Below are 26869 nucleotides of genomic sequence, written 5' to 3'. Positions count from 1 at the left end.
CTCCAGTAGGAGCTATGGTTTGTTTTGGCAATGGAAGAGGCCAAGAATGGTCATGTTGGAAAGGGAGTGGTTGGGGGAATTGAAATGGGCGGTGATTGGGAGTCCAGTCGGCCCCTGTGAGCCCGGCTGGGATGCTCGGTGAACCATTCCCTAAGTTTACATTCAGTCTACCCAATGTGGAGAAGACCACATCATGAGCACCTGATGCAGTAAACTAGATCCTGATGAAGGGCTTTTGCCTGAAACGTTGATTTCGCTGCTCGTTGGATGCTGCCTGAACTGCTGTGCTCTTCCAGCACCACTAATCCAGTATTTGGTTTTCAGCATCTGCAGTCATTGTTTTTACCTAGATTGGAAGAGAGGCAGGTGCACCTGACAGTATGTGCATGCTGTTTGATATCAGTGTGAGGCTTTCAACAGTAATATGAGTGTGAGGGTGGTGGATGCAATGAATATTAGATACAAGTGCAGATTCACAGAGACCCTTGCTCATTGAGCGATAGTGTGTGATGAAATAAGTAAGGTCTGAGGCGAGTAGTAGGCAAGGTCAGTTCAATATTTAGTCACAAACCGAGACCATTCAAGTGTGAGATCATTGAACTTTGTGTTGAACTAAGTTCAACTCATTGTGGTTAGATACTTGGCATTAGCCTCCGTGCTTATCTACTTTATATCCATTTGACAATGGCTTAGAGAACTTCCTAAAGCCCTGTGGATACAGAACATCTTTCCCACTTTGTACCTCCTCCATTAAGGCCTGCACTGTAGCATCTAAAGCCATAGAACCCACAGTTTCCCATGTAGTACCATTTTTTAGGCTGTACTTGGTCAAATTCATTTCCTATATAAATGCCATCAGCTGCTCCAACGGCAATGTATCTCCCCTTTAAGAGGTGCAGGAAATCTTTAAGCATCATTAAGCTTTAATTGGTTCTAGCAAGTTATAATTTGGGCTTGTCACTAATGCAGGTAATCGATGCATAGACAGCTTAGTTCTGACGGCTTGCAATCATTCAAATGAACAAGCACAACTTGCTGACTGTATTACAATGAATGAGGTGGGTCAATTACACATTGTGATCTCAGTGCCTGTTTTTAGGGGCTATCCAATTTAACCCCTAGTCTGGTGTAAACCCCCAGTGTCTGGACTGTGCAATCTAGAAGACCCCATGCCTAAATCCAAAAGCATGCAGAAATGACTTATTTCAAATAGGTCAGGAACTGGAGCTCAAGAGTTTGCCTTGTTATTGAGGAAATGAGAAGGAAATGTCAAATAAAAATGGAGTATGCCTTAAAAAGAGAGTCATACTGAACTTAAAACAAAACACTCTCTTCCTCTCCTCATAGATGCTGCCACTCACTTGCTGAGTTTCTCCAACACTTTCTGTCTTTATTTCAAATATTAGGAATTATTTTCTGTGGAGCATCAGAGGCTGAGAGGTGACCTTATAAAGGTTTATAAAATCATAAGGGGCATGGGTAGGATGAATATTCAAGGTCTTTTTCCCAGGATAGGGGATTCCAAGACTAGGGGACATAGGTTTAAGGAGAGAGGGGAAAGAATCAAAAGGGACCTAAGGAGGAATCTTTTCACACAGAAGGTGGTGCGTGTATGAAATGAGCTGCCAGAGGAAATGGTGACAGCTGGTACATTTACAACATTTAAAAAGCATTTGGATGGGTTGATGAATAGGAAGGGATTACAGGGACAGGGCCAAATACTGACCAGTGGGACTGGATTAATTAAGGTTAGTAGACATGGACAAATTGGATTGAATGGTTTGTTTCTGTACTGTACATCTCTATGATGCTAGAACTAAGAGGGTATATGAGAAAATACTGGTGGGCAAGACAATGGAGAACCCCAAATATTCCAGAAGAATATCAAGGGAAAGAAAATAATCGATTAGGGACAAAGAAGACAAACTGTGAGTGAAGCTGGAGGGCATTGATAGAGCGTTAAATGAATACTTCATATCTGCCTTTACTTGTGAGAAGGAGAATGTAAATATAGAATTTGAGAAGGTGGACTGTGAAGTTCTTAAGCAGACTGATATAAGAAGCATGGAGGTATTGGTGGATTTAAAAGTGGACTAATCGTAGAATCCCTGTGCATATAGAGGACATGCGGCACCAACCATCTGAAGAGCAATCCACCCTATCCCCAAAACCCCAACATTGACCATATCTGATTCACCTAACCTGCATATGTTTGGACTGTGGGATGAAACCAGAAAACCAGTGGAAACACACATAGATATAACGCACAAACGGTCACCCAAGGCCAGAATCAACCCAGGTCCCTGGCACAGTGAGGCACCAGTGCCAACCATTATGCCACCATGACACCCAAGTCTCTAAGTCCAGATGAGTTGTATCCAAGACTGCTGTGTGAGATGAAGGATAAAATTACAAGAATCCTGAACCAAATTTTTTAATCATTTCTGGCCACAGGGGAGGTGCCAGAGGACAACTAATGTGATTTCACTTTATAGGAAAGCTGGGAGAGATAAACCAGGGAATTACAGATCAGCGAGTCTCACATCAGTGGCAGGAAAGCCAATGGAGAAAATAGTGCAAGAAAAACATTAATCTCTATTTAGAGAAATAAAGTTTGATCGGGATAGTCACATGGCTTTGTCAAGGGGAGGTCATACCTAACAAATCCGATAGAATTTTTCAAGGAGATGACCAGATACTTGGATGAGAGTAAGGCAATTGATGTAGTTTATATAGATTTCATCTAAGTCTTTGACAAGATCCCACAAGGTAAACTGATAAAGAAAGTAAAAGCTTATTGGATCCAGGGCAATTTGAATCCAAAATTCGTTTTGTGACAGGAGGCAGAGAGTGGTTGTAGAAGGCTTTTTGTGCAACTGGACCCCATGTGCAGTTGCATTCCACCATGATCAGTATTGTTTGTGTATTCAAAAATGATGTTGATGAGAATGTGGATATGGTATGAGAGGTAAGTTTACAGATGACACAAAGTTTGGCCAGGTATTTAACAGTGAGGAAGAAGAGTTCAGTTTAATAAGGATATAAATGATTGGTCACTTGGGCAGATCATGGGGAGTGGGATTTTTAACTCTGATAAATATGAGGTGGTACACTTTGGAACAAGGAACAAAATAAACGGGTACTCAAAGAAGGGTAGGACATTAGGAAGCTCAGAGGAATCTTCGGATGCTTGTCCATTGATTCCTGAAGGTGGCAGGGCAGGTTAATAGGGTAGTTAGGAAGGGATATGGAGTTCTTGCCTTTGTCAGTCATAGCACAAATTATAAGAGTAGAGAGGTCATGTTGAAGCTGTACAGAATTTTGCTTAACCCACAGCTGGAGTACTGTGTGCATTTTTGAGCACCACACCAAAGGATGTGGTTGCATTGAAGGGGTGCAAAGAAGATTCACCAGGATGTTGTCTGGGATGGAGCAATGAAGAGAAGTTGGATAAACTCCGATTGTTTTCTGTGGAGCAGAGAAGGTTGGGGGTGACCTGAGCGAGGTGGATCAGACTATGAGGGACATGGACAGGATGGGTAGAAAGCAGCTGTTGCCCTTGGTCAAAGAGTCACTAACAAGGGAGCATAATTTTAAAGTGTAAGACAGGTGATTTAGAGGGGATTTGAGACAAAACATTTTCACCCAGAAAATGGTGGGTCTCTGGAATGCGCTGTCTGCAAGAATAGAAAACTTCAGAAGCTTTAAAAAGTACTTGATGAGCACTTCAAGGTTATGAGCCAAGTTTGGGAAAGTGGGAGTAGTGTTGGTAATAGCATCTTTTTGGCAGTACAGATTCCATAGGTCGAAGGGTCTCCGCATTGTACTGAATGAAATGATGATGCTGTGATTCACAGTATTTTGACTTTATTTAAGAGAAAATGTCAAGTTGGGTCCTTAATCCCAATTATTATCCGGGAATCCCCACTAGCAACCTTTTACTTCAAAGCGCATGTGAAGACAATGATATCCTTGCCTATAATCCCTCCTGTGGAAAATGAATCTGAAAAAAACACTGTGCCTCAGTGTGCACATAGCAATACGTTACTGGACATGTGTTGTTATCAATGAAACTGTACTGATTTTGTACTTTCAGAAAAGCAGGAAGATGTTTTTTAGAAAAAATTGCAGAGTGCATTCTTCATGTCAATTGCTTTAATATCTTGGACAGACCAGACAACTCGCTGTTGACATAATTATTTACAGCCAGCAAGATCAGCATGGATTTGCAAACTGATATACATGCAAGGAAAGAAATTTACTTTAAAGAGTCACTTCCATCAAAATTGGTCATCTTTTGAATGCAAAGTGAATGGTTGTTCCTATTAAATGCTGAGACCTGACAAGTCTGTTGGATATCAGATACACATTTTGAGTCAGCATTTAAATACAAACTTCCAAAAAAATTCAGACAAAATTAAGACATCATTAATTTTAGACTGTTCAGAGGTTTAAAATCTTGAATATATGCCTACAGATTTATTGCCAACTTTATGATTTTTCTCTTACTCTCAATGAGCTACTTTACTGAAGATGAATCTTGAATACAAACCGAGCTTTTTGAATTATCTCCTTGACCCATGACACCATTCGTGGAGCAGTCAATTTGAAAAGAGGGGAGCAGAATAATGTAGAGAATAACAATCTATGGCATAGCCTAAGGATTTTTAATATTTCAACAAAGCTTCTCTTAAAAGATGATTGGCTTTAATAAAAAAAATTGTTGGCCTGCTTCATTAAATGTTAATTTGTAATAAAGTGGGAGGTTGTGTTTATACAATAGGATGAATTTAGTAGTCCTGAGCTCCCAGTATGTAGCCTCACTTAACTGCATTGAGGATTGAAGAATCAGTACTATGTGTTGTGGCCCTGTCTGTGACCTCCTCTCCTGTAAAATGAGACACACAGCCAAGGGTATAGAATTGCTGCATTCACCCTTTTTATTTTCAAAAGCATGTTTATCAAACAGTTCCCCGTTTATCAAAGGCAACTTTTGAGTTTGGCAAAGTTTGAAGGCAGATCATGTCTGAAATGCTTTACTGTCTTCTGAAATGTGTTTTTCTTTTGCATAATGACTAAATACAATTATCACTTCAATGTAGCCTCCTTTAACAAAATACCCTGTAGGTTCTCCCATTAACATTTTATAGGTGATAATGCTGTGTCAACTGATGTCACATTTTCCATGAATAAACTTGCAAATTTAATCAAATTGCAGAAATAGAGCCACCACGTACATTGCATTAACAGTGATTCATCACGATACACAGTAAATGTCTTCTCTTAGTCATTACTGCAGCCTTTATTGCACCATAGCATTTACAGCTCAAGATGGCATTTTACGTCATTTGCAATCTTGATAACGGTGTAATTTATTCAAATGACAAGACACTCAGGAAACTGATGTGACAGGTCTGCAGCCTTATCCTAAATAGGCAAGGCTACTGGAATGAATCCTGATAGAAAATGTAGAAAACACAATTCACTGATCTAAAATTATAATTGTAATATAGTTTCTGCTTCATTTATAGCATGATAAGAAATAAGCAGAATAGAAAGGAACTTAACAATCCGCTATGAATACATTAAGTTGAAATTCAGGGGCAGTTCAATGAAATAATCTGGCTTCAAATGTCAAAGGTAAAGTTTGCTTCAATAATTACTTTTCTGTTATCTTACCCATACTGATGCCACTTGCACATATTTCAATTTTTTCAAAATTATTAGCCAATTTCTCATGTTGCTCATGGTAAATCAAATGATAAGATGTTTTATAGTGACCAGAGTTTTAGATGAAGTCATGCACAATGCATTGATCTGCTGTGAAGTGGAACCAGATTTATGCCCCAGAATAGAATGATGGCTTCTGATTACCAGGAGGGGAATATTCATAATAATGCAAACACAGTTGCATAAGTATGTTGTCCATGCTTTGGACACCCTGACCAGTTTATGTATTAAATACACTTTACCCAAGTGCTTTTGTTGATGAGGTAGACAAAGGGACACAGAGTTCAATTTGCTGTTCAACTCGATTTTATTCACAAAATATTCCTTCTTAAAATCACCATATGAGCATTTCCTAAATTCCCATAATGTTTATTCTCTCTCTAGCTCCATCCATCTGCGAAAGGACTTGACCCACAATGATCAATGATCAATGTGATCAATTGGCCTTTGGAGTATCCTTCTTTTTCAACCTACCACTAGCTCTGTTCCAGAAAGGTGAGTCTTGCAGGTCAGGGCAGATCTTCCCCCGGGTCTTCTAGGGTTTCCACATAGTTTCCTGCCATGCATCTGGCTGCGAGGTTTCACTGACCAGTTGGCTTCCACGTATCATTTCTCCCTCATCCCGGACCTTCCTGAATGATCTACGGTCTCTGGCCAATGAGGTCATGATTGGGGTTCAGATCATCAAATGGGTTCATGCCAACATCCTTCACAGATGCCATGCCAGGGAGGAGAAAGTGCATATTCTCAGGCACTGGCTGACGTCAAGTTGCCAGAAAGTCTGATCAATATTTCTCAAATACAAAATCCTTCAGCTGGTTGCAACTGGTTCCCTCTGAAGTAATCTAACCTTTTTGACCTTGGTTTCCACTGTTCTTTGCAGATGATAGTTGTTGTCTGCTGTCAGTTTAGTTTGGCCAATTTTCTGTCAGTCCTGGTTTCTCTGGCTATGGTCAATTTAAAATGTCGAATTTTGGAACCGTCACTTGACCACAAATAACATAAAAGGTGGAGATAATTAGCACAGAGTAAAATAGTAATTTATTGAATCTGTATCATTATGGAGATGAGTCAAGTGGAAGCCAGTGAGGTACACATGTATGTACAAACCATTCATTTGACAAGTATCTCATGGTGAAAAGTAATTCATAACTGATGGCTAAGAATGGCTATTAATAATAAAATAAATCCAAGATACAATAATCGGGGTGTTTGTTACATAAACCATTGAATGGGAAGAAAAATGGGAAAAGGACACCATAATAAGACAGTAGGGTGAATGTTGCTGTTCTAATAATTCAGTGAATTTGGACACAATTTTCCAATTTTCAGTTAGAGTTTTTTGGGTGTGATTCCTGATTGTCATGGCTGAAAGTGATTTCTCTCACACAATCTTTCGTCTACACCCTAGTAATTATGCAACCGGACCCTTGGATGTTTTTCTGGTGGAATCTCCTGCTGCTGGGATCCTCCAGCATTCGAGCTTTGGTACCCTATTTTAAGCTCAGCCACATACCACTACAGACACTGAAACCTGACCAGCACACTGTGTTGCTCAACCATTCTCAGAGGGGACAAGTCTCATTGCAGGAGCGCTTAGCCCACAAATAAGCTGAAGAGGTCCAGGACCAGCAGCGGGATGACAGACAAGAAATTCTTCACTCCTTATGAGAAGGCAACACCAGAGAATCCACGACTGATAACATGGCAATAGGAAGACCTCATCAATCAATCAACCCCGCAAAGTTCATCATGCTGTGCTGCATTGCTCTTCAAGTACCAACAGTGCCAGTTCACTCTTAATCTGCTCAAACCTCTAACTTCCTTATCCACTTGGAATATTGCATGCAATTCTGGTCTCCCTCCTATAGGAAGGATGTTGTGAAACTTGAAAGGGTTCAGAGAGTTTACCTTTACAAGGATGTTGCCAGGATTGGAGGATTTGAGGTATAGGGAGAGGTTGAATCGGCTGGGGCTGTTTTCCCTCGGGCTTTGGAGGCTGAGGAGTGACCTTATAGAGGTTTATAAAATCATGAAGGGCATGAATAGGATAAATAGGCAAGATTTTTTCCCTGGGGTGGGGAAGTCCAGAACTAGAGGGCATAGGTTTAAGGTGAGAGGGGAAAGATATAAAAGAGACCTAAGGGGCAACGTTTTCACACAGAGGGTGGTACGTGTATGGAATGAGCTGCCAGAGGAAGTGGTGGAGGCTGGTACAATTGCAACATTTAAAAGGCATTTGGGTGGGTATATGAAAAGGAAAGGTTTGGAGGATATGGGCTGGGTGCTGGTAAGTGGGATTAGATTAGTTTGGGATATCTGGTTGGCATGGATGATTTGGACCGAAGGGTCTGTTTCAGTGCTGTACATCTCAGTGAATCTATGACTGTATGACTCTTATTGAGGTACTGTGGCACCCAGTGAACCTCTGCTAAGAAGAGGCTAGCAAGAGAGATTCTCAGCAGCACCTTCACCTCTGAGGAGTAAACAATTTGAACCCTCACAGGTTGCACCAACAAAGCTGTTAACTACACACTCTTCCAGCTCAGATGCTTTCACCAAGGTGGGTTCTCCATCTGGATTTAATTAATCACTGACATGCTTCTGTAACTGGTTGAGGAAGAGATATCTTGAGTCTCTGGTTTTCAGAGGATTGCTGGAGACTAGGTCACTGTTCAGCCTCACACAAAAGGTATCTATTGATCTCAGCCATGAATGGCTTTGTCAAAATGGGGAGCACAGTGGCTCAGTAGTTAGCACTGTTGCCTCACAGTGCCAGGGACCCGGGTTTGATTCCAGCCTCAGGCGGGTGTCTGTGGGGACTTTGCACATTCTTCCTGTCAGTGTGTGGGTTTCCTCCAGGTGCTCCAGTTTCCTCCCACAGTCCAAAGGTGTGCAGGTTAGGTGGATTGGCCAGGCGAAATTGCCTCTTCCTGTCAAGGGATGTGTAGGTTTGGTGGATTAGCCATGAGAAATGTAAAGTAATAGGGTGGGGGAATGGGTCTGGGTGGGGTACTGTCCCTGGGTTGGTGTGGACTTGTTGGGCCAAATGGCCTGTTTCCACTCTGTAGGGATTCTATGATTCTATGAAAATGTACAGACAGGCAGAGAAACAAGTTTGTCTGAAGCAGTCAGTAAGTAAGTCAAAGACTGAAGAAGGAGTCTGTAAATGTCATCAGGACCATATTCACTCTGCCATTTATATGTCTTCTTGTCTCCATGTACAGATTTGTGACTACCATGGAAGGCCAGTTCCAACACACTCTGTATCTGCTGAATATGAACACAGACCTATATTCCATCACCATAGCATCAATAGCAAGGGCAGAGAGAGACATGAGGGAACCAAAATTTACTTCACGTGCCTCTCCCATTTGTCAGGGAGACAGAACACTGTCAACAACACCCAGAGGCAGAAGCAGCCACACAGGATCCCAGAAACGTCTTATCAGCCTGGCTAGCCTCTCCAACTCCCACTGCCTGTGATCCTATAGCCTTCAACAGGACAGTGATCCTGCAGCTGGGCAGTCCTGGGCCCTCTTATCCCAAGGCTACCAGTCCAAAACTACCCAAGCCTTCCAAATTAACTGAGCGAACCACAGACATCCTCATCCCAAACCCATCCCCAGCCACTGCTGTGGAAGTCAGGACTGAGCAGCAAAATACTGGGAAGAACTGGAAGTAGAAATTTTACTGAGGGCACATCATTGGTGAAACATCATTATGAACAACCCTTCACTTTTGTAAACATATGCTAAATTACAGTAAAATACTCTACTTAAGTATGATTTTCAATGTTGGTTCTGATTAATTGCCACGTGACAGATGAACAGCCATTTCTGGCAACAAGAATGAAAAAAGTTGTAATAATCAAGTATTGCACATCACAAGCTACTGATTCCTTGACTGCAGATAGACTCAGAGGTCAGGGTACATAAACTATGATACTGATGACTGCAGCCAAGTTTGGTTTTATTTGTTCACATGATGTGGGCATTGTTGGCTGGACCAGCATCTATTGCTGATTCCTAATTGCCTCTTGAACTGAATGGTTTGATTAGGGCATTTCAGATGATAAATAAGGCTTTCAATAAGGTCCCATATAAGAGATTAACACATAAAGTTAAAATGGATGGAGTTGGTGGTAGTAGACTGACATGACTAGAGATCTGGTGGGAAGACCGGAAACAAAGAGTAAGAATAAACAGCTCTTTTTCCAAGTGACAACTAGTGACCAGTGAGGTACCGTAGGGATTAATGTTTGTTCAGAATATATGTTAATGATTTAGGTGAGGGAACAGAATTTAATATCTCTAAGTTTTCAAACAGCACAATACTATGTGGGAGGGTGAACTGTGAGGAGGACACAAAGGTGCTTCAGTGTGGCTTTTGACAAGGGAATTCTAGGGCTAATGGCATATTTGTACAAAGTGCCTAGGAGGAACACTGAACTTTGAGAGAGTTGTAAATCTAGAGAAGGTGACAGCAGTAAAGTATGAACCCCTTTAAACACAAGGATGAAACATTTAAATTTACTGGATTAGGAGACAGAGGGTAATGTAATTCATTACATGTGCTGAGAAAGGTGAATGGAACTTGGTGCAGCCTGGAATGATGAAGCAGAATTTTTTTAATGTACACAAAGGTAAGGATTTGATCCTCCCGAGAAGTGGTGGGAAGGTTGGTGGAAAGGGAAAATGATCAGGCAGTTTGGCAAGGTAACTGGTCTCTCCCTGCCATTTCAGAACTTAAATTCCCTACGAAAACATTGACCTGTTACCAATTATGATGCTTATGTGATCAACCAGCAATCATTTAAGGGCCAGAGTCTGCCACTGGCACAATGAAATGTGCCCCCAGTAGATTAGAAAAGAAGCAGCGTTTCCAACTGGGAAAACAGGCAAACTCCCAGCTGGGTTGTGTGTGACAGTGAATCAATTTGTCCCAATCAAATGCACAGAGAGTTCTCACTGAAAGCCATCTCCATTCTCCCCCGCCTAGCTCCCTCTCCCCTCCACTTGGCTTCCTACTCCAATGCGAATTACTTTTCTCCTGCTCAGTTCTCAGCTGTTCAGCCAGGACCCTGACCCTTGCACTTGGTGGTACGGTCTCCCACTCTTAAAGACTCCCAACCCCAAGGTCAGAAAAAAATGGCAATTCACAGCCTCTGTTTAAGAAGGCTGAAGTATAGGATGCTGGGCTATGGAACATCCCAAGACTAAATTTGGAGGTGACAAAAGAAGGTTTCAGTAGAGATGAGCTGAGGTTTAGAATCTCTGCAGCGTGGAAGCAGGCCATTTGATCCATCAAGTCCACACCAACCCTCCAAAGAGCATCCCACCCAGACCCCACAATCCCTCAAAATGTATTCCCTGTAACCATGCATTTCCCATGGCCAATCCACCTAACCTGTTCATCTTTGGACTGTGGCAGGAAACTAGAACACCCGGAGGAAACCCATGCAGACACGGGGAGAATGTAAAAACGTCACACAGACAGTTGCCCGGGTGTGGAAACAAACCCAGGTCCCTGGTGCTGTGAGGCAGCAATGCTAACCACTGAGCCACATGCAGATAGAAACAAGGTCAGACATTATGACTGCTGAAGCATTCAGATTTGGTCTGTGACAGTACCAGGGAAGAAGATGCTGTTAGCGACATGAGCAGAGAGGGTAGCAAGGGGTCAAAGACTGTGGTAAGAACATGATGAAACGCATGGACGAATTCTGATATTGTATAACTGATTGCATCTGGTGCTACTTTTAATTGGAGAAACTTATATTTCATCCAGGATTGGATGTCAAGCATATAGTCTGATAAAAAAGGGTTTTGGGGAGTTGTAAAAAGGTTGTGAAGACTAGAACTTAATACTGTTGCTACTTATTTGGAGGTTGACTCCATGTCTGTGAATGATGGTATCAAGGGACAGTATGTGGATAAGAAAGAGGAGGGGACCATAGATAAATCCTTGAGGGATTCATGACAGCATGGGGAAAAGAAATAATTGGTGGAAATGTGCTGACTACATCTGTTTGCAAGAGTTGAGCTCAGCAACAAACAACCAGGCAGGAAGAGAGGCACTGGAGCAGGAAAATGTCAAATGCTGCAGATTGTTGAGGAGAACAAAAATGGGCAATGCATTCTAATCCATCACAAAGTCATTCAAGTTTCAATCAGGTTATTTCAATGTTGTGATGGAAAACTGGAGCTGAGGTGTTACTTTTCAAGAATAGAGATGTTAAGGGAGAGAAAGTGAGGACTGCAGATGCTGGAGATCAGAGTAGAAGAGTATGGTGCTGGAAAAGCACAGGAGGGCAGGCAGCATTCCCGATGAAGAGCTTATGCTTGAAATATGATTCTCCTGCTCCTTGGATGCTGCCCAACTGGCTGCGCTTTTCCAGCACCACACTCTTTGACTCAGAATCTTTATTAAGTAGGATTGATGACAAAGGCTTTGAAAATGAGGGCAAGGTACCTAATAAGTGGAAACCATTTCAAATGTCACCTCACAAAAGGGCCCAGAAAGGAAAGTTTCCTGTTCAGTAGCTTGGGAAAATTAGTTGATGAGAATGATTTATTAAATTATTTATTAAATCAAGGTTTGATTTTATGGATGAGGGAGGAAGCAGTTGAAGGGATTTTTATCAAGTTAGAGTCAAACAAGGTTTTCAATTCTTAGCGCTTGTTAGAGGTGAAGGTGAGGGAGTGTGGATCCAATGATTTTGGTGAAGGTTGACATTGGAGAAATGAAACTATGGATTTTAAATGCAATCTAGAATAATCCTCAAGCAAATGATTTTTTTTTGTAGAGCGAGGTGATGCTCAGTGCCAATTGATAAGATGATGTTTCATTAACAGAAAAGATATTTCTTCACAGAATACTTGAGAAGTCAGTGTCATAGTTTGAATAAAGTCCTAATTATAATTAAAGAGCTGCTTTAAAATGAATAACTGAAAACAAACATCTTTTTCACTTGGAATACTAAGACGTCTTCCACTTCAACGTAAATACATCACATTAATTGAACATCGTCATTTTTGGCTTTTTTTTTCAAAACATTGGCTTTGGATGAGCCATGTGGCCATTCAACCAATATGTTCCCTCTTTCACATTTAAGTGAAAGATTACCCCTTCCCTTTTCATCCTTCAGTAGAGATCTATATCCTTTAAAACTGAGGATCAACATAAAGTAACCACAAGATTAATCCAATTCATACTTCACCTCTTTTCACCTTGACTGTTGATGGGCTTGACTTTTCACTTGGATTTTGGTGCAATAAAAAAGTCATTAGGTCATGCAGGATATAAAATAGATTCTCTCATCAACTGACCTGATCAATCAGGAGTGACAAAGGTCTTGTAATTTATGGTAAGTGTTATAAATGGGACATAGATGACATCCTTCAGCTCTTTATCATGTAATTTGTTGATATCTCACATTGTTAAGTAATAAGTATGTTAAAATGGAGCATAAAGGTCAACTCTAAATGCAAACTATATTAATGTGCAGATTGACAAGTGGCTCCTGTGGAATTTTTGTGAAAAATTAGTTTTTCTTCACACTACTGTTTGTTTTTCATTATAATATCATGCTTGTGAAAAGAAAATGATTACTGTGTGATACCAGTGATGTGCCATCATTATTGATCCAATTAATTTAGTAACTCCACTCCTGCACAATACAGAACTCGGGAGTAACATATAATTGATCAAAAATATATTTGTTTCCAGTCATGAGTGAAGCTCTTCAACATTTCCCTTCAGCACATATGATAAGTTAACAACATCAGCTGATGTGGTCCTTTGAGATGACAGTGAACGGACTTCATTCATGATTCCACTGGAACTAATTTATACTCAACTTTTGCTTGTACAACAGACAATCACTTACACTTATGTGGTACTTTTAACAACAACAACTTGTACTTATATAGTGCCTGAACAAAATAAAACTTTGCAATGCACTTTACAATGTATTAAAAAACAAAAGTTGGCACAAAGCCACTTGAGAGGATATCAGTATAGTTGACCAAAGATTTTGTCAACTAGGTAAGATTTAAGAAGCAGATTAAAGGAGGAAAGAGAGATAAACATGTGAAGAGGTTAAGGGAAGAAATTCACTCATCAAATGTCGCAAAGGGGCTTCAAAGAAACATGATGAAGCAAAATCTGAAATACAATTGTATAAGGTTAAATTAGGAGGGGTGGTCATAAATTTGGACAAAGGGTAGGTGCTAAAGAGAAAGGTCTGGATTAGAGTGGTGCTGGAAAAGCACAGCAGTTCAGGCAGCATCCAAGGAGCAGTAAAATCGACGTTTTGGGCAAAAGCCCTTCATCAGGAATACAGGCAGAGAGCCTGTATTCCTGATGAAGGGATTTTGCCCGAAATGTCGATTTTACTGCTCCTTGGATGCTGCCTGAACTGCTGTGCTTTTCCAGCACTACTCTAATCTAGACTCTGGTTTCCTGTACCTGCAGTCATTGTTTTTATCTCGCTAAAGAGAAAGGTGGAGAGGTGGAGAGGTTTGGGGACATTTTGCCAGAATCTAGGCTGTAGACAGTTGACAGGTGTCTGCCAAAGTTAATATAATGGATTAAAATTGGAGGAGGACAGGGTTCTCAAAATTTGGCGTCCTTGAAGAGATTACAGAAGATGAGGAAGGCAAGGTTATGAAGGGATTTGAAAATAAGAAAGCCAGTTTTAACATGGAGCAGGAGCCCATTTCAGTCAGCTTGCATTGGGGGGTTGAATGAGATGAAAAATAAAAAGAAATTCTGGACCAGGACAGCTTTGAAACAGCATGTGGGGCTGCTGATGGAGAGAAGGTTGAGAGGTGCATGCACCAAGTTGCAGTCGGAATGAGATATGTCTTGGGAATACCTGTAATCCTGGTTGGATTTGAAACATGCCTATGATTTGTAAGCAGTGGGGACACTGAAAAGCCAGGGGTTTGCCAATGAAGTTGAGTGCTACTGGACATTCTCTAACATGCATTGATGTTGTTTCTTGCTAGCATATCATTTTTCTGCTTTTAAGGCTGAACACAAATTGTGACTATAGCTAATTCTTTTCTTCTGCATCCACACAATGTGCTTTGTACACCATCCAAACAGCCAGACTCTAAATGCAGAAGAATCTACAACTGAATTCTAGAAGATGAAAAATTATACCACTCAATGTTAATAAAACGATAAGAGCCCCTGACGTTGAGTGCTGTTTATTAGATTAGAGACAGGATTGGCCAATAGCAGACAGAAAGTTGGAATAAGGGAGGTATTTTCAGAATGGCAACCTGCAATTAGGCGAGTGCCACAGAAATCAGTACCGAGGCCATAATTATTTATAATATCTTAATGATATGGTTAATGGCACTATATGTACTATCATCAAGATTGCAGACCAAAATAGATGGAAAACAAATAGTGAGGATAAGAGAAAGTCTTCAAATGGATATAGACAGATTAAGGGTTAGAGTGGTGCTGGAAAAGCATAGCAGGTCAGGCATATTTCTGAAGAGCAGGAAAATTGACGTTTCAGGCAAAAGCCCTTCATGAGGAATGATCCTGAATCCTGATAAAGGGCTTTTGCCCGAAACGTCAATTTTCCTGCTCCTCGGATGCTGCCTGACCTGCTGTGATTTTCCAGCATCACTCTAATCTAGACTCTGATCTCCAGCATCTGCTGTCCTCACTTTCGCCTATAGACAGATTAAGTCAATGGGCATAAGTTAACAGATGGAATATAATATGGAGAAAATGTGAGGATTTTGGCAGGAAGAATAGAAGAATTGAATATTACTGTATGGAGAAAGACAGCAGAAAGCTGCAACACAAAGGAATTTTAGAGCCCTTATCAATGAATCACAAGCTATGTGCAGCAGGTAATAAGGAAGACATTGGAATGTTGGCCTTTATTTCAAAGGAAATGGAGTATAAAAACAGGGAAATCTTGCTAAAACTAAACAAGGTTATATCACAGCTAGGACATTTTAACCTATTTTCATTCTCTTATACAGTCATAGAGTCATCGAGCTGTACAACACAGAAACAGACCCTTCAGTCTAACTCATTTGTGCCAGCCAGATTTCCTAAATTAATCCAGTCCCATTTGCTAGCACTTGGCCCATATCCCTCTAAACCCTTCCCATTCATATATCCATCCAGGTGTCTTTTAAATGTTGAATTGTACCAGCCTCCACCACATTCTCTGACAGCTCATTCCATACACACACCCGGCTCTGCATGAAAAAGTGCCTCTTAGGTCCCTGTTAAATCTTTCCCCTCCCACCCCAAACCAATGCCCTCTAGTTCTAGATTGCCTCACCCCATGGGAAAGACCTTCTAAGGAAATATTCACTGACATTAGAGGCAGTCAAGAGAAAATTGACTATGATGTTCTGAATTATACAGGAATGAGAGATGTTTCTTAGTGAAACATATAAGATTCTTAGGGATCTTGGTAGGGTACATATGCAGAGATTGTTTCCCCTTGTGGGGAAGTCGAAGACCAGAGGACATAATCTCAGAATATGGGATCATACAGTTAGGACAGAGGAGAAATTTCTTCTCTCAGAGGGTAGCGAATTTGCTTATTTACAGAAGTGGTATGGTGGCTCAGTGGTCAGCACTGCTGCCTCAGAACACCAGGGACCCAGGTTCAATTCCAGTCCTGGATAACTATCTGTGTGGAGTTTGTATGTTCTCTCTGTATCTGTGTGGGTTTCTAGTGAGTGCCCTGGTTTCCTCCCACAGTCCAAAGATGTACAGGTTAGGTGGATTAGTCATGGTAAAATGGAGGGATAGGGTGAGATACTTTTCAGAGGGTCGGTGCAGACTCAATAGGCCAATTAGTCTCTCACTGCACTGTAGGGATTCTATGAAATTGAGGTTGGGTCATTAATTATATTTAAGCCTGAGATAGTGAGGTGTTTAATCAATAAGGGAATCAAAGGTTATGGGGAAAAGGTATGAAAGTGGAGTTGAAAATTATCAGATTAACCATGATCTCATTGAATGGTGGAGGGGACTCGATGGGTGGAATCTTATAGGGAACTGAGTGCTTTGAGATATGGCAAAGTTTGTGGCAGAATCTGAAATCCAGCAAGGCCCACCTCTATATTGAGAGCATCTCTCTCCATTTTTTATGCTTATCACAAAATACAGGGAGGTGCCTAATTCCAATTAAGGAAAATTATTTCTTGTGCAGCACCTCGTTAAAGGCCCAACTTACCTAATTAATATTCAACCTCCTGTTTTACCACATGGACAAAGCAAGCTAGATATCAAACAAACTCAACATGGAAATCAGTGCAGACAGCTGATGGATTGCTAAGCAACCTCCATGTTGTATATGAACAAGCTGCAGCTCAGGGTACAATCCATGGGCAAGAGCTGCGCACACCCCTTGTTAACCATGAGCATCATGGCACCTTACTTACAGGCCTCTGAGGAAATGCAGACTTGCTTTGTAAAGTGCACAGGCAACTTTACCTACTAGCATTAAAAAACTACAGCAGGAACACTTTGTACACACAGGCAGTCAGCTCAAGGATTGGATCAGGCCACATTTTGAGGCTGGTCACTTGTTCTATTGGCATTAACTAACTAACATGCAGCAGCTCGGCATTGTTTTGCCACGCCACACCATGCCATGCCAGTTTGCCCACTGACACTCCACTACTACCAATGCAGGCTGTTTCTCAGAAGGGATCTGTGGTGGAGTGGGGTGGGCGAGTCTTACTGTATGTTACATCGAGATGTCAATCTAACACTTAAAGCATGTGCCAGCTGTCGTGCAATGAACACACTGCATGGATTTTCAACTACATGGCCATGTTGGAAATTGTTGGGGGCTCGTCTTCGGTCTAGTCAATTTAGGGGGCTGCTGTCAGTCAAGGAGTCCCGTTACAGTCATTCCAGTGACCCTTCTTCAGAATTGATTGCAGCTCAGAAAATGCGGTATATATGTTGAAGGCAGAGGGTGGGAAGGTTATGGAGGGCGAGGGGGAGGAGTAAATGATAGCTGGAGATGGAACCCAGAGAGAATGAGAACAATAGTTGGCAAACAAAAGAATGGAGAATGGTGAGCCAAGGAGAAATGGTGGGCGGCACGGTGGCACAGTGGTTAGCACTGCTGCCTCACAGCGCCGGAGATCCGGGTTCAATTCCCGCCTCAGGTGACTCTCTGTGTGGAGTTTGCACATTCTCCCCGTGTCTGCGTGGGTTTCCTCCTGGTGCTCCGGTTTCCTCCCACAGTCCAAAGACCTGCAGGTCAGGTGAATTGGCCATGCTAAATTGCCTGTAGTGTTAGGTAAGGGGTAGATGTAGGGGTATGGGTGGGTTGCGCTTCGGCGGGGCAGTGTGGACTTGTTGGGCCGAAGGGCCTGTTTCCACACTGTAAGTAATCTAATCTAATCTAATCTAAAAGCTGTGAATGGGGACACGTTAATGGGTAAAAATGAGTTGGCTGTGCTGAAAGTAGTCCATGGGTTGACAGGTCCTGGAGTGAGGAGGCGTGTAAAAGGACATGGAAGAAGGAACTTACTCTTCTGTTTTTTTTTGCATCATCCTCTCCACCAGCTGCCCCATGTGTCCTCTGCCTCTGTCAAAAGAATAAAAAGAAACATTTTCTAACAGTTTTCAGTTCTGAAGAAGTAAAAACAGACTGGAAACATCAACTCTGTTTCTGTCTCCACAGATTCTGCCAGACCTGCTGAATTTGTTCAGCATTCCCGGTGTTTGATTCAATTTAACCACAATGATGGGAAAGCTTTTAGAAACAATCGCAGACAAAATTAACAGTCCCTTCCAGCCGGGTAGATTAATGAAGGAAAAATTGCACATTGCATTAAACCAACTTGATTGAAGTATCAGAGAGGGTTGATGAGAGTCACGTTGATGAAGTGTCACATAATAGATTGGCCAGCAAAGTTGGAAACCATGAAATTAAAAAAAAGACAGCACCATCATGGATAATAAGTTGACTGAGTGACTGGAAACAAAAGGTAATGATGAACAATTGTGTTTTTCTTTGACAGGAATATGATGTATGGTGGTGTTCCCTTTAACACATATTCTTAACGGAGGCTTGTGTGCTCAGATAACATCACTTCTGTTTATCGTTTCCTGAACTATGTCTCCCACTGTCTTGGCATCTGATTATCCTACTTTTCTCCGCTTAGACACAAAATGAAGGAATCGTCTCTCCTTGCCTAATAGTTATCGCGTTATCACTTCAAGAGCAAAGTCCCTCGAAGAGGCTCAACTTGTGGATGAGCCATGTGCCCGGATGTCATTCATCACTTCAGATAATGATTACTAGCTCAGAATCTTTTGTTCACTACATGCCTTCCACAAAGTTACAATGCAAGCTGCTTAGTGGTAGGGCATGGTAGTCTACACTGGGCAATAGCTTTCTTACTTTTTGTCACCTAGTTACCATACCAACACTGTTAGCCAAACCCAGTGCCTGCAAGTGTGGTCCAGATACAATGCATTTTCTGCATCTGCTACCAGGGAACCAATATGGTGACTGGTCCTTTTTTTTCACTAATATGTCTTCTGGAATGCTTCTGTATGTGCTGAGTAAATCGCAAACTTCATTAACAGCTCCAAAAGTTCAGTCTCTGAAAAATCCCATCCATCATCTTATTACTGCAAGTACTAACAAATTGATCTAGTATTTCCTGTGGCTGTTGCTTGTAGCATATCAAATCTAAAATTGACTCTTCTTCTAACAATTTTCATGTCTTTGCAGGGTCTTTTTGGCTTCTGTTTAGATAATGTAGAAGCATTGTTTCTGTGACGAATGCTATCATTACTTTTATAGCTTGCTTGTACAAGTTTTCAACTGCTTGTCCTAATCTTTGTTTAAAAGGTTTGAACTCAAATACGACACCTGCGGTATTCCAGATAATGTTGGAAATTTAGTATCTATTCTTGTGGCATTTATTTTTACCTTTTATGAACATTATTTACATTCAGGGATATTTTACTAATCCTATTACGTTGAGATTGGCCTGAATGTGCTTCAGCAGTATGTTTTTTTTAATTTAATTTTTCCATGGGATGTGGGCATAATTGTGTGTGAGAGCATTTATTGTCCATCGCTAAATGCCCCCATAGCAGTGAAGAGTTAAACACATTATTGTGGGTCTGGAATCAGATGCAGGCTAGACCCTAGAGAACAGCAGGCTTCCCTTCCTAAAGGACATTTGTGATGAAGATAAGGTTTTTTCTACAGGTGACAAGTGATCAAATGGTTACCATTAGGTTCACATCTTATCGTAGTTTTCTTTAAAGCATCAAATTTGAGTTTCACCATCTCCAAAGGTTGGATTCGAACCCATGTCTCTAAGAATATTGGTCCAATGATAGCACCACTCTCCCTTGCTTTTGCTGTGCTATCTGCTTGTTGCATTCTCTTTTCATTTTATATTTTACTTTGTGCATTTCTTGTGTGCCTTCAGCACTGTACATCGTGTTACTTTTCAATTTATGGCTTGGAACTTGCTTTAGGGTTAGTTCTGCTGACTCGCTGCTGTTCCTGATTGCAGTCCATTCTTTGCTTGTTTACTTGAACTTAAGCACACATTTTCTTTATTCAGCATGGAAGATGGCAATGATAAAGCTTGTAAATAGTGGAGAAAGAGGAGATGGTGTTTGAAAGGGTTGTAGAAATGAAAAGTTCTCTCAGTACAGAGAACAGAATAAAGTAAGTGCAGGAAACAGAAGCAAAGCAAGCTTTCTTCACAAACTGAGAGTACCTTTGAGTTGGACAAAGCTGGCAGGCAGCCAACTAATTCAAACCGAAGGTTGACATGGGAACCAGGGCAAATAATCCAGCAGTCTGAATTCTGAAGGACATGTAACTGAATTGTTGGACCTCAAATCTATAACCATAAACTGCTAAATAAATCGCATATACTGTGCCACCTTCCCCTGATTTAGCACGTCAGCAATTAAATGCATTGATGATAATTCAGCAGGAAAACTGCAATTATTTCATCCAGGAGACATGAGTGAGCTAGTGGTGTAACATTGCCAGCATGTAATGGTGGTTAACATTGTGACTATCCACGAGATCACCAAAGTACCCATGGCAGCAGAAGAGGCCAAGAGGGATCACACAATTCAAGGACAGATTCAATAACAATTGTACCCAGATAGGTTTGATAGCATAAGTGATGCTATATTGTACCTCAGAGAGGATGCACTTCCACTCATGCACCCTCCCATAAACTGCAGCTTTGTACATTCAAAAAAAAGCTTTAAGTGACACCGAAGGCAAGGGTGTCACCCATCATGTTCGTGACCACACCAACTGGCAAAGTTTAAATTTGTGTATGGTAGAGAAAATGTTCTGAGACATTTAAAATGAATACCCACACAAAATTCAAACTTTAAAAAGACTTTACAGGAGCAAATTTCTTCTGCAATCTGGATACCAATGTAAATATTGGTCAGTCCACTTCGCTAAGTAATCTCAAGAAGTAATTATCTTCGAACATCATTTGGTAGATATTGCTTCCACAAGCTACCTTTAAATCTCTCTCAATTGAAATTTGTTCCAGAAACATATGGGCAGAATTACAAAAAGTGTGCCTGGATCTGTATGCATTGTTTATACTGTGATATTGGGCAAAATCAAAGCAGGGAATGATCAGAGCCTTCCCTCACTGACAGCGCACTGCATAGGACTTGGGTTCAGCAGCAAAACCTTGCAGGTGAATGTAAAGCAGGCCTGACCTAGAAAAAAATATAAGACACATGGCTACCCAACATGACAAAAGAAAATCTACAGAAGTTCCTCAGATTTTTCAACTTCTTGGCATCATGCATTCTGGTCTCCTGAAGAAAGATGCACTGTCAGTATGGCAGAAGGACTATCAATATATTTCTGAGCCTCTCAAAACAGCTTTGGCAGCAGAAAACTATACTCTGTGGTATGACAGCACAAGGAAGATAACAATCCTGAAAGTTGTATTTCAAAGGAAGGATTGGAAGTATGCATCACTCAGGATGGCCAAACAATTGCTGTTGGATTCAAAAGCCCATCTCAATCATAATCTAATGACTCCAATGAAATGAGAAACATTTTCTTTGGTATTTGCGATCACAACATTCTACACCTAACTGTTTAGTAAAAATTCAGAAGTCACTGGAGACGATTTTGCACAGACCTGAATTTAGATTCAGACCTTTGTACTTGTAAATTTTGCAATTATTTTCTCTTTACACAATTTGTACAATCACTATTTTGTATAACAAATCCTGCGATGGTCAATTTTTTCAATGCATTTTCATGTCACAAAAAAGAGCTATCTTGACAAGAACGAATGGTGTGTTATCACTTTGGGTGATGTTCCTTCGCTCAACATGCATGAACTAGGTACCCAGATATCATGACATGACGAGACGCCATGGTCACTATGCATTGTAGAACGCTGGAGAGGGAGAAAGGTGTGTGCCTATCGATTATTCTGTACTATCTGTACCAGTTTAGCTGTGAATAAGTCTAAAGATTTTCTATTAAACAGTATCCATATATATCATTCACACTACATATGGATAGTACAAGCAATCATTACAATTACATTCCAGATGTGGAGGTGGACATTATACTGGGAGACATTCACTGCAAGACTATTGTATTATTTAACTCAGTCAGTATATCTTTAAGAGACATGCCAGATATCATCATTGCATCATAGTATACTATTAAAGGTAGAAGGGTCTCATACCCCACCTTAACTGAGATCACTTGAAACATAACACATTATTGGAAATGTGCTCCTCTGTTTAATATAAGGTAATGTTTGCATATAATAGCTAGATGTAATAAAGCTTGCTGAATTCTACAAAAACCACAATATCTATGATTAGTCTATGATGTTAAGAAGGACAGCATACGCTTGCTGCTTCAGAGAAAACACTCTGCTGAAGGCAAGAATTATATAAATCATCTGCATTCATCTGAAACAATGCTGAAGTGTGAAAATTGAGGGAAAAAGGTGGTGTTGATGCCTACAAGAAGTGCTTTCCTCACTCAGGTGTGATCACTGGATTCGCTTCAAAAAGTAGCACAGTTATGCGACTACCTCCTTATTTAACCTTTGTCACCTCAGGCCTTGTTTCTGGGTGAGGTGAAGGCAGGAGGAGACTTCTTTGACATCAAGAGATGAATATAGCACTCTATGGAGAAGCCTTTTCTCCATCTGTGAAGAGGTCCCCTTCTCTGCAGTCTCTCCTCCTTTCCTCTGCCATGTTGTATATCTAGAGATACTGTGACAACAGCTCCCACAACTCTTCCTTTTTTTTAAGAATCTCTACAGTGTGGAAACGGGCCTTTTGGCCCAACCAGTCCAAACCAACCCTCTGAAGAGTAACCCACCCAGACACTTTCCCCTAGCCCACTGTCCACATTTACACCTGACTAATGCACCTAACCTACACACCCGCGAACACTATTGACAATTTAACAAGGCCAATCTATCTAACCTGCATATCTTTGGACTGTGTGAGGAAACCGGAGCACCAAGAGGAAACCCACGCAGACACGGGGAGAATGTGCAAACTCCACAAAGACAGTCACTCGAGGTTGGAATTGAACCCAGGCCCCTGGCTCTGTGAGGCAGCCATACTAACCATTGAGCCACCGTGCTGCCCCTCTTGATATGGCCACTTGACATAATCTTCTACCCTCCCTTTAAGGATACACCAACTGTTCAGAACATCTCCAAAATCAATCCACAATTCTTGCAGAAACTTTGTTAAAACAGAAGTAAGTCAAAAATGCCTCATTTCCAGGTGCTCCTTTCAATAATACAAGAGTCGGAACGACATGATGATACAACTGTACTTGACACTTCTGGAGCAGGAACCACATGCCTGCGCTCAAACTCCTTTTGGTATGTGTGCCACATGGACTATGCCATGACCCATTTTCTTTGCTTTTGCCTTTCTATAGCATGAACTCCCAAGATACTGGACAATCTCATTTTGTAGTTTTAAAAGTTTTGTTTTGGCATGGAGCAAGCTGTTTCCTTGATAAAATATGAATAAATATGTATGCAATAAAGCCATGTGCACTTATTCAGGGAATCAATCCGTGACTAAGGAAATATTCCATTTATAGACTGTGCGCTCTAACGGATAATCAGCAGGGTCAGAGCTGTTGAGACAGCTTAGAAAATAGATGCGCTGGAATTGGCCTTTAACTCATTGATCTTCACTGTGTGACCCCCATTTTGCAAAGGAGAATGAAACCAACCTTTGATTTGATCCTGCAAATTGTTTTTCAACCAATTGATTGTCTCAGACCAGGTTCATTGCAACATTTGACAGATTCAGCCAGCAGTAATGAGAACAACATCTGTGTCATAAAACTTTGTTGTAGCAGCTGGTATGCACAACCAAAAGAAAGAGTGACGTTTTATTGAGAGGTCATTTTTGACATTTTTTCTGACTTTCATCCAGTTTTGAAATATGTTATCTACTTCTAAAGAACAGGGATGCCTATGATATATAGGAGTCATTATCAGAAGAATTCAGTACATCCTACACTCCAATGGGAGTAAAACAATTCAATTGTCTATAATTTTTAACTTTTTATGACTTTGTAGTTATAACTCAATGATAATAAGAGATGGGCAAATTCAGTTTGAAATCAAATAATACATTCAGCTCATGAGAAGAGGAGCAGATATTTCTGCAATGGTGCAGACATTCAGTGACAGATAACAGTGTCACTCTTGGTTCATAAATGGGTCAGCTTTCCTTGTGTGATTACACGGTTGTCAGATCATTAGCTATGCATGTGTGAAGAGTGCGACAAATCATGTGATGGAGGTGGGCAGGGAGTAGATGACCCTGCCGTTACCTTACACGATCCAAGTCTGGATGCCATATTTAAAGTACTCTCAGCAGGCATTCATTTCCTGCAAGTCAGGAACACTCACTGGCTCTCTCTCTCTGGATACCAAGATTGAAGCCATTCCTTTGGATGATTTCCCACTGCTTAGAATACACAGTGAATGGCCCCAGAGGTCAGCAAGACCTCACTTTTAGTTCCTGGAAAAGCAGGAGATCCTGTTACACAGGGATGGCAGCAGGAATCTCTTCCATCTGACCAAGGTGGCCTAGACAGAGATCGCAGCACTAGTTAGTGACTGTAAATCCACTCCAGAATGTAGGTGCAGTGCCACAAGAGGATGAATGATCTACTACACTCCATAACGATGACAGGTACTGTGTAGTCACTGCAATGTGTATTTAGTCACTTCAAAGTGATACCTATCAGAGCACCAACCAATGCAAATGTGATAATGTAGAGGAATGTCAGAGAGGAGACTGAGTTGTAGACTTCAGTATCAGATGTAACATGTAGTTTAAACTTGTGAGAGCCATTTCAAATTGTGTGTATTGTACCATTTGCAGGGCAGTGTGAGTCTTTAGTTTAATTACTCATGGGCGTCACTGGCTAGCATTTACTGTCCATTCCTCATTGTCCTTGAAAAGGTGGTAGTGATGTGTCTTTTGAAGCGCTGCAGTCCAGGTGATGTAGGCAGACCCACAATGCTTTGGAGATGGTGGACAGGCTTTGGGGAGTCAGGAGACAAGTTACTTGCTGCAAGATCCCTAGCCTCTGACCTGCTTTTGTAGCCATTGTATATGCATGTCAAATGGTAACCCCCGGGATGTTGATTGTGGAGATGTTCAGTGACGGCAACCCGTTGATATTCAGTGGTGATATGATTAGATTCTTTCTTGTTGAAGATTGTCATTGCCTGACATTTGTGCATTGCAAATGTTACTTGCCAACCCAAGGCTGGATATATTTTGGGTCTTGCTGCACTTGACTATGGACTGCTTCAGTGTCTGAGGAGCTGTGAATGGTGCTGAATATTTTGCAATCATCCTGATTTCTGACCTTATAATGGAAGGAAGGTCATTAATGAAACAGGGGATCCTAAGAAACTGGAATCTCTTGTGGTAGTACCTCTGGTCTAGACAGCCTAGGTTCAAATCCCACAAGCTGAACAGGTTAACTAGAAAATATTTATACTGAAGGACTCTTGCAGAAATATTCTGGAGCTGAGATGACTGATCAACAACATAACCATCTTCACTTGTTCGAGATATGACTCAAACCAGCAGAGAGTATTCTCCCTGATTCCCATTGATGCCACTTTTGCTGAGGTTTTTGATGTCACACACAATCTCAATCACTGGTAGGGCTCAGGAGTTGTCACAGGAAAGTACAATTTTAAAGTGGTCATGCTCCATTGGGACGACTTGCAATCATTCTGTTTGTATATCTGCAGGAGATGAAAGTGACACAGTGGCTCAGTGGTTAATGCTGCTGCTTCATAGCGTCAGGGACCTGGGTTCAACTCTCCTTCAGGTGACTGCCTGTGCAGAGTTTACATGTTCTCCCTATGTCAATGTGGATTTACTTTGGATGCTCTGGGATCCCCACACAGGTGAGATGGACTGGCCATGCAAGATTGCCCAGAGTATGCAGGGATGTGCAGGCTACATGCATTAGCCATGGGAAATGTGGGGTTACAAGGATAGGATGGGTGGGAAGGTCTGCGTAGGATGCTCTTTGCGGGGTTGGTATGGGCTGATTGGCCTCCTTCCACACTGTGGGACTTCTATATAACAAAATGTAGAGGAAAAAGGCTGCTGAACCAGTTACCACAGGAACAGTTTACCACCCACTCTGAGTAATCAAACCTGCTAAGGAGGACCAGGAAAAGAGCCTTTCCTATTGGAGGACAGGAGTTTCAAAGTTGCCCAGTGAGGATGCCTTCGGTTTGGGTGTTTCTGAAAGAGCACTCAGCATTAATGCTTGATCTTGAGCAAAGGAATTGTGTACAACTGGATTTTATTTTTTAATTGCATGTTTTGTCAGCAAGAGGTAAAGGCAGCCTTCCCCCAGCTCTAATTCCAGATCCATCTCAAGCACCATCTTGGAGGATAATGACGCAATCCTCAGAGGAAGCACCCTCATGGCATACACCTGCATCTTCCACAAATGCAGAAACTTGCATCTTGGTCACTATGTGTCCTAGATTAGACTTGGGCTGGCAGTCTGATAAGCACATCACAGACATGTGACTGTGAGAACTCAGAG

This window comes from Chiloscyllium punctatum, chromosome 2, assembly GCF_047496795.1.
Source record: "Chiloscyllium punctatum isolate Juve2018m chromosome 2, sChiPun1.3, whole genome shotgun sequence".
Classification (NCBI taxonomy): Eukaryota; Metazoa; Chordata; class Chondrichthyes; order Orectolobiformes; family Hemiscylliidae; genus Chiloscyllium; species Chiloscyllium punctatum.
Note: the sequence above shows the minus strand (reverse complement) of the source record.